Here is a 12,141-nt window from a genome sequence, read left to right on the forward strand (position 1 = left end):
GTGTCTTTTGGCCATTTGAACTTCTTCTGTTGAGAGATCTCTGTTCAACTCAGTGCCCCATTTTATAATTGGGTTGATTAGCCTTTTACGGTCTAGTTTCTTGAGTTCTTTATATATTTTGGAGATCAGACCTTTGTCAGTTGCGGGGTTGGTGAAGATCTTCTCCCAGTCAGTGGGTTGCCTTTCTGTCTTAGCAACAGTGTCCTTTGCTTTACAGAAGCTTCTCAGTCTCAGTAGGTCCCATTTATTCAATGAGGCCCTTACTGAGCAGACAATAATTAACATTTACAAAATGAATCACACTTTTTGTAGCTATTGTATTGTAAGGGAAAAAGACATGAATAAAAGAACAGAATGTAGGGAAAAGATCACTGAAAGATCACTAAGAAGCAGAAAAGTAGCCATGGATGGACCACCATAGGACTTTGGGCCATCTTGAAGTGTGTATTTTCCATACATCAATTCCTTTACTCCTCTCAATATCCCTACAGGGTAAAATATAACCATCCTATCTTAAATAGGTGGAATGATGAATGATTCCCCAACAACTTTCTTTTAATCTTTCCTTAATCTTTCTGTCACTTATTACTTCCTTCTTAAACTAATCTCTTGGATCTGGAGCACTACTCTCAGCTGGTTCTTGATCTTTCCTGGCATCTTAGAAATACAGTGTTCTTCACAGAATTCTTTGTTTTCTTTTTTTTTTTCTTAAAGATTTGTTTTATTTTTAATTGTATGTATCTGTATGGGGGTATGCACATTTAAGTGCAGGTGCTTGAGAGACCAGAAGAGGGCATTGGATCCTCTGGAGTTGGAGTTACAGGTGGTTGTGAGCTGTCTGACGTAGGTACTGGAAACTGAACTTGGGTCCTCCGCAGAAGCAGAACGTGCCCTTCACTGCCAACTTCAGCTTGCACAGAATTCTCATACTCACATTCCAGCTTGTCTTGTTCTTTGCATCTTCCTGGGAGGATGCTGTCTAAGCTGAAGCTGCTTCTGCTGTGTGACAACTCATCCTGAGGTTTCAGCGCAGGCATTTCTTTGTGAAGAGCCAGAGAACAACACATACCCAACATCCATCTCGATATGACTGTTCTAGAAGCAGGTGAAGTGCAGAGTTTTCAAAACTGCATCTCTTATCTTTTCTCAAACTATAACTTTTTTTTTTGGCCCTTTATAACAGCCATGTACACTATTTCAATGGGTTTTGAAGCCGTTATTTTCAAAGAGGTTTTGGGGGCAAAATAGTGGGGCTGAAATGTAAGTCATGGGTTTTGGGATGGAAAAAATACCCTCAAAAATGTCCAAAAGCTGAATTTTGGCATTTCTCTCTGCAAGAAACTGCCTTTATTTAGAAAAATACTCTGAGGTTTTGGAACAGAATGTCAAAACCCAAGCTCAAGTTTCAGGTTCTGAGACAAGGTAAGGGAAACAAAAAAGGGCTTAGAAAGAGATCAAAATATGTAGAAGGAGGGGAATGTTTTGTGTTGCAAACACACTAAATAAAAAATGTAAAAATTAAACGTGTAGAAGGAGGGGTACAATATTGTGTTGCGCACACATACTAAATAAAATGTAAAAATTAAAAAAGTTCTCTCACTTAAATGTGTGTGTCTGTCTGTCTTTCTCTCTGCCTCTGTCTCTGTCTCTGTCTCTGTGTGTGTGTCTGTCTTTCTCTCTGTCTCTGTCTCTCTCTCTCTCTCTCTGTATGATTCTGTAAGAAGTGCTAGACCAGGTTTGGAAGTATCCAGGGGCTCGTCACAGGGCTGACAACTTCTTCCTCACCCCAGTCTTCTGATTACATCATCACCCTCAGGATAATTTGCTCAGGTTTATTTCTGTGCATGTCAATTAGAGGAAAACTATCTGAATGTCCCAGAGACCTCAGGACTGTATTAAGATTTGCATTATGGTTCAACAGAGCACCTTTAAATGCCATCTTGTTACTCTGGTGTTTACAAATCTCTGCTCCACTGGACAATATATCAGAGGTAGATGCTGGAGAAGGATATTAAGCTGTCCTTCAGAGGCCACTGCTTAAGGGAAACCCAATCATAAGGAAAGCATTTGTTAAGAAAGTGCTTTTTATAAAGTGAATGATCAAGATGGGAAAAAGTACTCCCTGCCCTTTTTACCCAGAGAGATAAAAATATCTTTGTTCTGCCTAGTATTTGGGTGGGAAAAAATGAAAGTCTTGTAGGAAAATTTACAACCAGAAGCCCAAGGATTATGCTAATATGGGTTCATATTAAGACTTTCAAGTGGTCCAGAAACACTCTAAGATATGTATATATATTTAAACAGGGCCCTACCTAATAGCATCAGCTTGCTGCTTCCAAATACAAGCAATAGAAGTGAGGTGTGGTGTCTGTGGCCACATATGTGACAAGAGCAGCTCAAGGGAGGAAGAGTTCTTCTTGGCTCATGGTTTGAGACTTATAGGCCACTATGCTGGAAGATGGGCAAGTCCCCTCTATTGAGTTTAAATTGCTCAAAACTTACAGATGATGGACAAAAGGACTGAGAATTGCTTTGAGAGCAAGGAAAGGGCTCTCTTAACCTAAATGACTTTCTTTATATGAATATTATGGGACCAGAGTTTCTGGCATATAAGAAACAGAGCATTTTATTTCATCTTTATCATCCTCTGCTTATTCATTTGAATGGCCTATTACATTGCTTTCCAGGGATAGAAATAGCGGGACATCAAAAAGAAAGTTGGGGACTGGGGTATGGCTTATTGGTTAAGAGTACTTGTTGATCTTACAGAGGACCATTGTATCTCAGTATCGCACTTCAGGTGGCTCACAGCTGCTTATGTAACTCCAGCTCCAGGGGATTTGGTGCCCTATTCTGGCCTCCAAGGACACCTGTATTTGCAAGTAAACACACACACACACACACACACACACACACACACAGAGAGAGAGAGAGAGAGAGAGAGAGAGAGAGAGAGATCTTTTTAAAGGCACTTGACTTCAGGAATGAGAGCGATGGAAATATCAGGACAGGGAAGCCATTGCTCTTTTGAACAATTTTCCCTAGGGCTGAATTTGAGACATTTTGCACACCTGTAGATCAGGCTGATTCCTTGGATGGGTTCCATTCTGCCACTTTTAAACATTCATCAACTGTTCTCATTTTGTTCTTTCAGTCAGTTGCTGTCGTTGCAGGAAGGCAGAATCCCCAACAAGGTTTGAACAACTTACCCAAAGGGTACACAGGCATTACTCAGGTTCATGTGAGCTGAGTCATTTCTCCACCTGACTGCTGACTTACAACTTTGAATTCCTTAGGCCTTTAACACTTCCAAATGCTTCTATGAGATGCTGTGCTGGCCTTCTGTGAGTCTAGGCAATGTGATAAAAAGAAAGGTCAGGAAACTGGGTTGACTTGCAATTATTTCCTTCTCTTTTGAAACCATCCCCCCAAACCTTGGATTTTGTAAAAAAAAAAATCTATTTTTTCTGCCTGTAATGAGCCCCCAGTTCTCAGGAACTCTCTGTGATCAGCTCTGTCAGGCTATAAATGACTTCAATTTCCTAAGTATCTCTTCTATTGTTGAATGAATTTCCTAAGAATAGAAACTGTGCCTGGTTTGTTACCAGACCTTTATCCCAAAGCCTACTACACAGTAAACAAGCTCCCTATAAATGCTAACTAACTGAATGAGAATGGATACACGCGGAAGGAGGCACAGAGTCTTCGTAACAACTTTGGTGGTAATAACAGGAATTAAACTGAATGACAGCACCAGGGCACACATTTGTTATACAGGAATTTCCTCCATGATTAAACACTACATCCTGAAGAGGAGCTCATTAAAATTCAGGGATGTTCCAAGGGGAGGTGAGACATTCCATCCTCCAGGGAAACTCCCGAAAACTCAGGACTCAAAAGCTTCAGAAAGTCTCTGAAACTAGCAAGATCCAATAGGCCCCTCCTTCTCAAGCTTATATGAGAGACACTGTCAGGGGGGCTGAGCTATCTAAAGGAGGCTCAGGCCAGCTGACCTGAGTTGCCTGGAAGAAGCAGACCAGCCAGATTTCTCAGAAGAAGAGACCAACTGAGTTGCCTGAAAGACGTTTAGACCAGTGAGCTGTTTGGAAGATGGGAGGACCATCTAAGTGGCCTGGGAAAGGGACTCTCCTGCGCATTGTTCTTCGGATTGTGTGGTGCACTGCAGGCTTCCAGCTTTTGTGGGCAGTCACCCATGCTGGGGCAGGCTTTTGGTGACGAGGCTTTCTTTGAGTGATTTCTGATCCTGAAGGAAATACCTCATTTATGCTCATTTCAGTGACTCCGGTGAAACTTACTGGCTCAGTAAGCTGGACTTCGGCAGTATCTATCTTTACTTTAGAATTTAATATACATTTGTTCATATCTCCTGCAGAAATAGTGTCACACATGTATTCTTTCTTTCTGTCACCTAAAGCTTTTTTCTATCCATCTTTCTGTCTGAACTTGAGCGCAGACCTTGAGCCTGGATCTCATAATTGAGGATTCTTTTATACATGGAGGAGTTTGACTGTTTACCTGAAAGCCATGCTTTCCACCCTGATGTATCTGAACACCTTCAGCTACTGTGAAAAGAGGCTTTAGATCTTCATGATCTGAGAGTGATACTGGAATCATGACAGCGAGGAGGTAACATCTCCTGGGAACATGATCATGGAAGAGATCTTGGGCAGAATTCAAACTGTTCTCAGAAGTAGGTAAAGTTTTATAATGTCTCTTGTACAAAAACTTAATTGAACCCCAGCTGTAATTGAGTAGGAGGTTAGTGATTTGCCTAAGCCCATAGAGTTGGTAAGAGCCCATATCTTATAAGGGTAAGTTTTTCCTCCTGGAATTTTATGAGGCTGTTTGAGAGGCAATTAAAGAATTAAGATTCAGGCGGGTGCTCTTTATGAAGGGTAAGGGAAGTAAATACAGAAGAAGGGAGATGGGTAAAATAATAATAAGGATGTCTGAAAAGCCTCAAGGAATCACACTATTAACTTAATTTACCTAAAAGTCTTATAATACATGTAATACCATGGTTTATTCCATAGTTATTTCTATAATCTTAATGAACTCCTTCATCTCAGCTAATGGTTTCCTCTCAAAGAGCCAAAGAATATTTAACAAAATTCTAATACCAGGCACAAAAAGTCCTCCTTTGAGTTGTTAGCTAAGGCTGTCCAAGAGACTTCTAAAACATACAGTCCTTCTGTATATGTGTTGCTTTTATTGGTTAATGAATAAAGAATCTGCATTGGCCTGTGATAGGGCAGAGTAAAGGTAGGTGGGGAAAACTAAACCGAATGCTGGGAGAAAGAAGGCTGAGTCAAGAGACACCATGTAGCCACCACTGGGAACAGATGAGCCAGAACCTTGCTGGTAAGTCACATGGCATTACACAGATTAATAGAGATGGATTAATACTAGATGTAAGAGCTAACTAGCAATATGCTTAAGCTATCGGCCAAACACTGTTGTAAATAATATAGCCTCTGTGTGATTATTTTGGGTCTAAGTGGCCAGGAATGAATGAGTGGCCTCCTACTACAGATAGAGAGTACTACAGAAAACCACAACCAATCAAAATACGGAGTTGTGGAGCCCAGTCCCAACAGATACATCTACAAAACACTCTTACACCGAGTGCTCAGGGTGTATTCAGAAGAGCAACTAAAAAGAGTGTAAGACCCAGAGGATCAGGAAGCTTGCTGTGAGAGTGTGTCTCCTAGTAGCATCAGAAGCTATATCACCAACATCCTTCCTAAACATGAGCTGAACAAAGATGACAACAATGGGCATGCCAAACTAGACTGGGAAAAGCCTACAAGGCCTCAAACCTACTCAAAGAGTTATAAGCAACCGAAGAAAACTGGGAGAGGGAGAGGTCTTCCCCAGGAAAAAAGGGAAAAGCATCTAGTTGGTTGTTCAGTAACAAATGATCAGCCCTCCAAACATATAAGTAACATTATACAGGCCAAACAGATAGTATTTGGGAATATATAAATGTGTGTGTATGTGTGTGTGTGCATTTAATTTACAATTAGTGGAAAAAGAGGCTGCAAATTTGAAGATCAGCAGGGAGGAGTATATGGGAAGTTTGGGAGGAAGAAAAGAGAAGGAAAATGTTGTAATTGCATCATAATCTCAAAAATAAAATAAAAAAGAGAAATAAGTTTGCGGTTCCTTCAGGAAGTGAGGTAAAGGACAGGAAGGAGAACATTAAGTCTGGAGTGTTAGATCATTTTTTACCATCACCTTCTTTCCATAGGAACAAATGACCTGGAGCGATATTTCCCAGCCTTCCAGTAAAAGAGTCTTAAATGTTGTCAGGGCTACAGAAAAGTGAATTCAATTTCTGAGGGTTCACTCTTATTTAACTTTGCTAAATATCAACTGCTTTTGTATTTCTTCTTACTGTGGGCTTCATGACAAATCCATTAGTAGTTTATTTGCCTGGACTGTAAGAGCTGAGCTTCTTATAATTAAGGGAAATTAGTTTGTGGAGAATAAACCAATGCTGGGAATGATCCTTGCCCAGCCTAACAAGCAATTGATAAATGCCATAGCACAGTTTGCAAGTGTTGGCAATCAGAAGCAATGAGACCATTAATGGCTTTCAATACTTCAGTTATAAAAGGTCACATGTTAGTCAGGGATGGGATGATCAGAGAGAGGATGTAGGAGTTAAGGCATAATCTTGTCAGGAATCCATTAAAGTTTCCAGTCAGGGAAAGAAAGTGAAATTATATTGAATACAAAGCTCCAGGGCAGTTGTGAATGTACTGAAGAATTCTTGCTTAATGTTAAAGAAATTTATTTGTTTCTTATAACTTTCATGAACTTGGATTATTTGTGTCTACGATAAGTGATTTTTAAGCTTGAGTGCAGAAAGAATAGGATAAGAAGGGATGCTACATGTTATTGATAAGCTCTTAACTTTGAGGATTGTCTGCTTGAGTTTTCTTTCTAGCTCTTGTATCTCTGCTGTCAATCACACTTTTACAGAAGGTAAAAAGTTGTGAGATATGGTTAGAGGAGAGCTCACTCATTTCAGCCAGTGGACAATAGGCCATCATGACCTCCTCGTTCAAACAAAGGTTTTAATATAAAAACTAATGGCAAATGAGAGAGTAATAACATTTTCTTTCCTTGATTCAGTTTCTTTTCTATTGTAATGTATCTTGTTCTTCTCCCAGCTCCATGATTTTTATTATTTTTCCTGGGCATGTTTCATTGACAAGAGTCCTCTTTGCCCTTCAATAGTATAGATAATAACTCTTATGCAACTATATGTTTGGTCAAAGGGGTCTGATGGAAACTCCCGAACAATCAATGCAGTTGACAAGTCTATAGGTTGCTGCTCTCCACAACTAAGGGCAAGGTCCCATTGCTGAAGACAACACCTTCTCAACTCATTGAACACAGAGAATTCAAGCTTGGGTCTACATAGAGCCTTCATCTCATTATTCTGGGGTCTTTGATACAGAAAGATACTCTGCACTCTACCAAAAAAGAAACACAAACACCAGCACAGCCACAAACCCTTTGATCTACAACAGTGCCCTTGCACGATATGTTAGTGCAACGGTGGCACAAGGTTTGTGGGAGTAACCAGTATCTGACTTGACTGGAGGCCCACTTGGTAAAATGGAACTCATACCCGACATACTTAGGTGATCCACAACCTGAGACTAACCAAGCCAGGGACCTTCAGTAAAACTAAATATTACTGTTCTTTAAAAAAAGGTAGCTATAAAAGGACATAATGCTTTACTCACAGATCAATGCTTTGCTCAGTCACCATCAGAGAAATTTTCTCCTGCAGCAGAGGGAAAAAATACAGAAACCTAAAGATAGGTACTATGCAGAGAGTGAGAGACGTTGGAACATTCACCCCTAAACAAGATATCTCTACCAAATCCCTCTCCCCAGGGCTTGGAAAGCTGGTGGAAGAGGTGGTAGAAGGAGCATAAGAGCCAGTTGGAAGAAAACAAGACCCTCTAAATTAACACAATCTACTGTGGGCTGCATGCCTAGCAGTAGATGGCCAATAGAAAATGAACTCAGTGGCATCTTTGGAGATTCCTAGTCTCATAATGTTATGTCATGAATTTTTCCATTTTTTAAAATTTTAGCTTGTTATTTTTCATTTTGACTGCATATATATGTATATATACATGTGTGTATATATATTTCTTCTCTCTTTTTGTCATACAAGTCTTTTGTGTATATAATATGATTTCTGATTTAGTGATTTTCATGGGATTCCTGAGTGTGCAAACAAGTGAGTCTATGTTTCTTGTACCTTCTCCCGGGCTCTTTTCCTTTTGCTTGTCTTTTCCAATTCTGGTGTTGGTTTTTGATTTATCTCGTTATATTTTATTTTATTATTATCACTTAGAAGCCTGTTTGTTTTCTACTGAGAAACAGACAGGATGGATCCAGATGGGAGGGGAAAAGGTGCTATGTGGGCTTCTGGGAGTAAAAAGGCATCAATGGTCTTATCCAGACGGCCACAGTACTAACTTACAAGGCAGGATCTCTCCACTTTTGTAATAGTGGCATTGCTGTTATGGGGTAACTAACTTCTCTCTGACTGTAATTGAAGCCTGCTTCATTAGAGATAATGCCACACCTGCTGCCATAATCTTGGGTTCAAAGCCCAAGACTGGGGATGTCATTTACCTTAAAGTAGAAGCTGCTGGTGTTATTTTACTAAATGGTCATGTTAGCAAGATGGCGTCTAGATAAACCCATAAAACCTTGGCTGCTCTCAACATTGGTCAGATAAGTTTTTCTCTTTCTTTCTTTCTTTCTTTCTCTCTCTCTCTCTCTCTCTCTCTCTCTCTCTCTCTCTCTCTTTCTTTCTTTCTTTCTTTCTCATTGGGTAGTAGTTAATGCAGAGAAGTAGATAGGGCCAAAATGCTGAGAATAAGATATGGAATGTTCAGCCTAAACTGGGCAATCCTTTGTCCTTTTTAAGCAACCTGGGGCCACGGATTACAGCACTCTCTAGCCCTATGAAAGCTAGCCAGCAGGGAGGAAGCTTCTTTGTTCACTTGAGATTGATTTCTCCATGTTCTGCAGCCAAAGTGTGAAGTGTCTCCGTTAACAGCATCTTACTGTGTAGTTACAGTGGATAACTATGGGCAATGGCAGTAATTTGTGCTATTTTGGAGCCCTCTAGGGCCTCCCTGACCAATAACTCATAATGAGGTATCCCTTGCCCTGTATTGTGATTTTAATTAATAACCTATATCTTCTGGGAGCAGCATTGCTCACCTATGCAGGATAACTCTACTCAAATTGCTCTTTTAAAAAGTTATACGTTGAAATTTACTTACTAACTAGTGGGTTTCCATGAGGCTTTAACATACTTCCTTAATTTTTGTTAACTCAACCACTCCTCCTCCCCCTCCCATCATACTTCTTCCCACTCAATTTTTTGACCACCAGTGTTTTCTGCTCTCCTCTTTCCCATCACTGTCATTCTACCATTCCTCTAGCTCAGTGGTTCTCAACCTTGCTAATTCTGTGTCTCTTTTGTTATTTTAGCTTTTCTGTTGGTTTGCCAATACATTCTAATTTATTTCACCTGATCATTGAAAGGGTATGATCAGACACAGGTGGACAATGAATGGTTATTAAGAAAATAAAAATAGTCCAAGATAATTTGGCTCTGGCTCAAACACTGTACTTTGCACAATCAAAAAGTTTGAAGCAGTCAGTCAACGTTTTCTTCTCTGACATAACCATGGCCTTTCTCTCCCTGCATCTTCAGTTTATCCTTTCATCACCAGTGAAGGCATGATTTAGTCTCCCTGGGGGAACTTCTTCTCAAATGAAGGCAAGCAGGAAGATCATTTCTGACCCACTCTTGGATGACCCAGGGACAGATGTTTCAAATATTAAATATATTTAAAGTATCTCCACTCCATTGGTTTATGGCCCCTTCCCCACTTTTCTCATGTCAGATTATGTCCAGGGGAAGAAGATATCAATTGTCGTAAAGCATGGTGATAGATCTGTGTTCGCTGTATTTGAAATCAAATTAGAGTCAAATTAAATCATGGAGGATCAGGAAGATGCATTTCAGTTACAGGCTTTAGTTCTTGAAGGAAGGGGGATGGTTCATGGAACCTGGATAGGAGGTAAGGGTTAGGAAAGAGAATTTGCTAAAATAGAACAATGATGAAATCCTGGGGTCACAAACAACACTAACATGTTTGTAACTGGATACCTATGCCCTTTTCTTATGTTCCCCAAATAGGGGACTCAAGACAAGACTGTGTGCATTTTCTTTTTTCGAGACAGGCTTTCTCTCTAATTTTAAAGCCTGTCCTGGAATTAGTTCTTGTAGACCAGGCTGGCCTTGAACTCACAGATATCTGCCTGCTTCTGCCTCTCTAGTGCTGGAATTAAAGGCATGTGCCACCACCGCCTGGCTTGGCAGTGTGCATTTTTGTGTGATGTTAGGAACACAACTCATAACTTTCCTCTTATTAGACTATGATGGTGTCACCAGCCATAGTATCAGATAGTTTGCTCTGTGCCTGGGAAGTTGTCAGTCTTTGAGAAATCCAGACTTTGACCCAGTGCCATGGAAGGGAGAACTCCTTTAGCATATTACAGAGTCAAACAATAGGTAACAGAATAAAGCATATGGTGGTGAGGGTGGGATGCGTAATGGAAAATAAGAGATGCCAGCAGTCAACCTAAGACCAACCAGGGCAGTTTAAAAATTTCCTTCCTTCCTTCCTTCCTTCCTTCCTTCCTTCCTTCCTTCCTTCCTTCCTTCCTTCCTTCCTTCCCTCCCTCCCTCCCTTCTTCCTTCCTTCCTTCCTTCCTTCCTTCCTTCCTTCCTTCCTTCCTTCCTTCCTTCCTTCCTCTTTCTTTCTTTCTTTCTTTCTTTCTTTCTCTCTCTCTCTCTCTCTCTCTCTCTCTCTCTCTTTCTTTTTATGCTAGGGATGGACCCAGAGTCTCAAGCATGTCAGGTAAATATTCTACTGTGAATGCCTAGTCATGAACAGTTTTGTAAGTTTTCTCAGAGCTGACTCACATTCCAAACAGTGGGCACAATGATTTCCCAAAGTGATGCTTGAGTCATAACCAAGGGAACCTAGCGTGTGACAGTTCTGCTCTATGGAGGCTCACACTAAGACGAAGAACTTTTGTGGAAAGACATTCCCATCTTTTCTTTACTAATTGTGGAAGACCTCCTTCCCATCCTGTCGCTTTCCTTCAATGCACTTTGAAAATAGAAGCTTGGGGGGCTTGGGGTATAGCTCAGTGATAGAGTGCAAAGCAAGGACTAGGCAGGGTTCAACCTCAGCACTGAAAAAAATACATAAAAAAAAAGATGACAGGGAAAGAAAAAGTTCAGTACAGCAGGCAATTCTGTACTTCTTATTAACACTGTATCCCTAGCACGTCATTAGATATCCAGCAAATACATCAGCAAAGAATGTGGATAGTTTCACTTTTCAGACTATATCACCCCTGATGAATAAGTCCCAAGGTTATCCACCCACCAAGGCAAGTGACACTTGAAATCAGTATTGCAAGTTCCAAAGGATGGTTGATTGAATTACAAGTAGTTTATAGCATCCTGCTTCTTCATGGTTACCTTTAAAGCAGTGCATCTATTTTCTCAAATAAAACTTTGGTTAGAATGTTATCATGATATACAGATTTCTATTCATCATCTATCACCTACATATCACCTATCCATCTATCCACCCATTGATCGATCTATCTATCTATCTATCTATCTATCTATCTATCTATCTATCTATCTATCTATCCACCCATTGATCGATCGATCTATCGATCTATCTATCTATCTATCTATCTATCTATCTATCTATCTATCTATCTATCTATCATCTATCGATCTATCGATCTATCATCTATCCATCCACCTATCATCTATCTATTTTTCTATCATCTGTCTAGGACACTTTGACTAGTTTGTAATAGAAAGCTCCCCTGAATTTCCTTTTTTTAAATGCAGAAATACAGTACTCATCCTAAAGAATTAAGAGTTAGTTTGTTCTGCAGCCAAGTACAAGTGACACACAGGAACACAGATTCCAATTGCTCCAAATACCATGTTCCAATACAGTAATGGTTTTGTAG

The 12,141-nt window shown here is 40.1% G+C and overlaps 1 protein-coding gene across 2 annotated transcripts in view; it reads left to right on the forward strand.

Moving 5' to 3' along the window:
- The window catches only part of LOC126506800 (aldo-keto reductase family 1 member C15-like), a 100,502-nt gene that overhangs the window by 23,388 nt on the left and 64,973 nt on the right, over positions 1-12,141 (forward strand). The window contains exon 1 of one of the 2 annotated variants that reach the window (XM_050150632.1): positions 4,611-4,715. The exons of the other annotated variant lie outside the window; for it this stretch is intronic. The gene's annotated coding sequence lies outside the window, so the exon portion shown is untranslated. Of the gene's footprint in view, positions 1-4,610; positions 4,716-12,141 lie in introns of those variants that run through there. 2 annotated transcript variants of the gene reach the window in all.

Source organism: Alexandromys fortis, unplaced genomic scaffold, assembly GCF_014885135.2.
Source record: "Alexandromys fortis isolate MF-2015 unplaced genomic scaffold, M_Fortis_MF-2015_v1.1 scaffold_69, whole genome shotgun sequence".
NCBI classification, from domain to species: domain Eukaryota; kingdom Metazoa; phylum Chordata; class Mammalia; order Rodentia; family Cricetidae; genus Alexandromys; species Alexandromys fortis.